Consider the following 5,500-nt stretch of genomic DNA (forward strand, 5'->3'; position numbering starts at 1 on the left):
AACAGCTCATGAGTCTGGGAGACGCCCGGTCTGAACCCTGTGGCTAATAATCTCGAGGCGCAAGAGCATGCTCGCTTATAACTCACCCGATTGGGTCAAGAATCTTTGACACTTAGCGCAAGGGTTTCACTCGCTTATAAAATGCCGAGCTGCTCGTGAGTCTGGGACATGCTCGGTCTGAATCCCACGACTAATAATCTCAAGGCGCGAGAGCATGCTCACTTATAATTCGCCCGATCGAGTAGAGAGTCTTTGACACTTAACGAATTTTTCTTTAAACTTTCCTGCATTCATAGAATAAACTTTTTTACAATTTATATCAATTCTACTACATGCTTACTATCCTGCCCGATAGGGTTGCAGATGGTTCGCACTTCATGGCCGGTCGAGATTCCTTCAAGTTTCGTCCTGAATATAATATGACCCCGAGCTGAGCTTCTGAATCACTTTGTAGGGTCCTCCCTATGGCGCATCTAGCTTGGTCACGTCGTCGATCGACTTCACTCTTTTCCAGACTAAGTTGCCGACCTGAAACTATCTGGGAATAACTCATTTGTTATAGTTTTGCTTCATCCTCTATCGATACGCTATCAACCGGATGACAACTTTATCTCTGACTTCGTTTATCTTATCTAGCTCTATAAGTTGCTGCTTGGGATTTCCTCATCGTACAACTATCACTGATCGGACTCCATACCAATCTCCACTGGCACCATTGCTCCTCCTCTATACACCAAGTAGAATGGAGTAATGCCAGTAGCCTCCCGAGGAGTTGTGCGATAAGAACATAGTACGCTCAACAACTCATACGCCATGCTTCCTCCCATGTGATCGAACCAAGCCTTGAGCTCTTTGAGAATTTTTCTATTGGTGACTTCCGCTTGGCCATTGTTTTGGGGATAAGTCATTGAACTGAAAGCCTGTGTAATACCATAGCCGGAGACTAGTTTATGAGGGTCGTTCAACTGTCATACTATATTTTGCCATAGAAACTTGATAACCATCTGCTCGGTTATCTTGGCGAGCGGTTCAACCTCTATCCATTTGAAAAAATAGTCCACTGCCACAAGTAGAAATCTTCTTTAACCGATCGACATGGGGAAAGGTCCTATAATGTCCATGCCCCACTAGTCGAACTGACATGACACGATGAATGTCTTCAGTTCTTCAGTCGACCAGTGTAGTATGTTCTGGTATTTTTGACAAGATAGGTAGATGGACACTGTCTGAGCAGCATCCGCCTGCAAAGTAGGCCAAAAGTACCCTATCAGTAGGATTTTTTCTTGGCAACGATCGGTCACCCGGATGACTGACACAAGAGCCTTGGTGAACTGATGTGCGTAAATATTATGATAGTTTATGCATGCTTTTACGTACATTTGCTTACTTTATACATACGTATCCTTTGTATGATCGCCTCTATTATTATGTATTCATCATATATAGTCTTTTGTACGGATATCTACTCTTTGTTTGATTTTGTGTTGACAGGGACATCTTTCGGAGTGAAAATAGCGTTTGTCGATGCACCGGAGCGAACCAGAGAACATGGCCGTGCAAACTTTGCACGACCGTGTGGCCAAACAGAAGGGAAGATGTGCACGGCCGTGCAACCCTTGCACGACCATGCGACCAATCCAGAGGCGGATCAGAACACGACCGTACAACCCTGCACAGCCGTGCACCCCATGACCGAGGTCAAGCAGCACATGACCGTGCGACCCTGCACGGTCGTGTCCCCAGGAATCGAGCCCCAGCATCACACGGCCGTGCCAATTGGCACGGCCGTGCAGCGCATCCAGAGCCCAGTTAGGGCACGGTCGTGCCGCTGCACCGTGCCCTATCCTATAAAAGGGGTTTTAACCCCTTTTCCGGGAGGAGGGGAGCCGGGAAGCGAGCCATGAAGAGGAGATTCATTCTGGTGTCATTCCACGCCGTCCAGGACATCGATCCAGCGACCTTCCATCACTACCTCAACTCCAGAAGCAAAGGATTGGATCCGAAGATCACTCATCGTCATTGGATAAGCATACTTCTTTCTCTATTCGTTTTCGAGGATTGTATATTTAGATTCACTATGTCTTTGGGGTTTTCTCTAGCGTCTATGGAGTAGAGTCTTTGTTCTAGGATGAGGGAGTAATTGTGGATTGATTTTGATGTAAAACTCATATTACATTTATAATCATTGGATAATTTCACTTGCTTTATTTCGACTCCTCGATCTCTTTGTTGTGTTGATTGATTGTGTAGGAATTGCTAACCTCGTAGAGGGAATACTTTAGATCGTACACCCGAGGGGCCCTAGTGATAGGGGTAACCCGTTCATGGACATCTAGGGTATCTCCTTGAAAGGAGAGGCGACTCCTTCGCAAGGAAGCAAGAGACCAAACCAAACTTCTTAATTCTATCCTTGATAACATCAGTAAGAGTTGTGTCCTTGTGATCTACCGAGGCGGCCTAGTGACAGGGTTAATCGTAACAGAATTTCGTAGGGATCGTCTTTATCTGGTGCTCAAAGATAGTTGCTTTAGCTTCCGGTGAATGCATGCCGATGGACAATGAGTGTAGGATAGTATGAGACACATCAATACCACCACAATGAAATCGAACTCCTATAACTCTTCATAACCAGGTTGATTTCTTCTCATTGCTAGTTCTCATTCCGCACTTTCTGATATCTTTTCTTAGATTATTTACAACCATCGATAGTGTAGCTAATCCTAACTGTGCCTCCACCAGTGTTTATAACCAGTCCTTGTGGGTTCGACAATCTTTTATATTACTGACGATGAATCCGTGCACTTGCGGAATCGTAACATGAACTTCTTGTAAGATGTATCGAATGTCTTCTAATTCGACGCACTTGAGCAGTGGCCTCGAGAAGACTCCTGTACAAGTGGTCCCCAATTAATGTGAACTGTCCGACTCTCTTTTTTAGTAACCGAGCCCGCTCTCAGTCGACATTAGTGTTGCCCAACCAGAGGAACTCGATTAAAGGTGTCCTCCAGTCGTTCGAAGTCCCTCCTTCAGATGACCTCTCAATATAAGTCACCAACATTATTTGCTCGATCAGCTTATCTAGCCCAACCGGGGTTAAGGAGTTTGCTACTTTGCCAGCTCGTTTGCATATTGATTCTCCGCTTGGGAGATTTTTCGATTAATTACTTCCTGAAATCCAGCCATCAACTTTTCAAACGCCTTAGCGTATAACCTTAGCCTGTCATTGCTTATTTCGAAAGTCTCTGACAGTTGCTATGTTGACAATTAAGAGTCCGAGTGGATAAGGACTCGAGTGGCTCCTACATACCTAGCTGCTTGCAGGCCGACGATTAGCGCTTCATATTTTGCCTCATTGTTAGTGGCTCGATAGTCCAGCCGCACGGACAATTGCATTCGATCTTCGCGTGGTGATATCAGAAGTATGCCTACACCGCTGCCCTGCTTGGTGGATGATTCGTCCACATAGATCTTCCAAGTTGCCTTCGGCTCAACATTCTGTACTTCCATCACAAAATCGGCAAAGGCTTGCATCTTGATCGTCGATCTAGGCTGGTACTGTATGTTAAATTTGCTTAGCTCCGTGGTTCACTTGATGAGCCACCCGGATGCTTCAGGGTTAAGGAGAACCCATCTTAGAGTGTTGTTGGTCAATACAATTATAGGATGTGACAAAAAGTATAGGCGTAAACTCCGAGCGGCGAGGACCAGCCCGTACACCAACTTCTCAAGACAGGTGTAGCGGCATTCGATATCTTTCAATATATCAACAACAACAACAACAACAACCAAGCCTTTTCCCACTAGGTGGGGTCGGCTGTATGAATCCTTTTACGCCATTAAGCTCTATCTCCTATTATATCATCATCTATATTTAAATAAATTTTATCTTATTTTATTGTTGCTAACCAAGTCTTTTTTGGTCTTCCTCTTTCTCGTTTGATATGTATATTTATCATAATTTTGTTGGTTGGTCCTAGGAAGATCGTACCGGTTCTACTGTACAAAAATTTTGTACAAGTGTCGAACCTTTCCTAAACAACCTATTGTGTTCTTTAGAAGTTAAATTAGGAATCACAAACGGAACTTAACATTATTGATTCCAAATTTAACTTATCTGTTCTTGATGGTTTAGATTTAGATCGCAAGCGGAACTTAACACTATTGATCCAAATCCAGCTATGTTATAAAGTTGATTAAATATTTATTTCTAAAATCGGCTCCCAGGTCAAATATGGCGAGGCACTATGCCTTCTTGGGTATAGGATCATCCACCACTGCCTCGACAAAGCCTTTAATAGAAATTCAATATTTAATTTCGTAAAATAACATTAAGTTTAACCGAAAAGAACAATCGAATCACAAATTCAAAAAACAAAAAAAACACAACTTCGAAACAAATCCGAAATTCTAGAATCATATGCCTCTTGTGTTTGGAATTCGTACAAAGAAGAACTAGCATGATGCGGAAAATAATTACTAGTTATACCTCTTCTTTGTATGCTAATAACCTCGAGATCTTCTGCCGTATTCCTCGCCTCCTCTTGGACGTCGTGTGAGCGATGATCCTCCAAGATGAACACCACCCAAAGCTCCTCCTCCTTCTCTAGTATTCGACCACCACCACCACCAAGGAACAAAAGAGAGCAAGGAGAAAAGAAAAGAGAGGGGTCGGCCACAATGAAGAGCTCCAACAAGAGAATAAGAATTAATAATACATGAAGCTTCCCCTCCCCTTCTTTTATATTACTTGCCCAAGGCAAATAAGGAAAAGATTTTTACAAAAATTAAAATCTTCCTCTTGTTTTTCCTTTTTCCCTTTTATTTTTCCTTTTTCTTTCTCTTGATTAATTCAATCATTGATTGGCCGACCCCTTAAAAGGAAGAAAATAATTCTTGTAAAAATTTTATAAGCAAAGAAGGAAAACTCTTATAAAATTTTACAAGCTCTCTTTTAATTTACTAAAGTGGATGTTAAAAAAGGAAAGTTTTAAAAATTAAAACCAAATTTTAAAATTTAAAACTTCTCTTCTAAAATTTCCTTTTTTAACATGGTTACAAAAATAGAAAGTTTCAAATTTAAAACTCCATTCTTTTTTTTCTAAAACCATGAGGATGGTTAAAAAATGAAAGTTTTAAAACTTTTAAACTTTCTTTTAAACCATGTGGCCTAATTCAAATAAGGAAAGTTTTATAATTTTAAAATATCTCTTTAAAACTTGTAGTTTTCTACAAAGAGAAGATTTTAAAAATTCAAAACACCCCTCTTTATTTAGATTATGGTGGTCGGCTCCTCATTGCTTGGGCACCAAGCAAAGGACCGACGCTCTTTGAGGAGATAGTGGTCGGCCCTTGGCTTGGTCACCAAGACTTGGGCCGACCCCCTTCTTGGACACCAAGATGAACTTTTATATGAATGGACTTGAGGCTTTAATGAGGCTACGACAGGGACCTAGAGGAGAAATTGGTTTTGACCTTTCGACGAGCTTGAGTATCCCGTGTT

This window comes from Zingiber officinale, chromosome 4A (assembly GCF_018446385.1).
Source record: "Zingiber officinale cultivar Zhangliang chromosome 4A, Zo_v1.1, whole genome shotgun sequence".
NCBI lineage: Eukaryota > Viridiplantae > Streptophyta > Magnoliopsida > Zingiberales > Zingiberaceae > Zingiber > Zingiber officinale.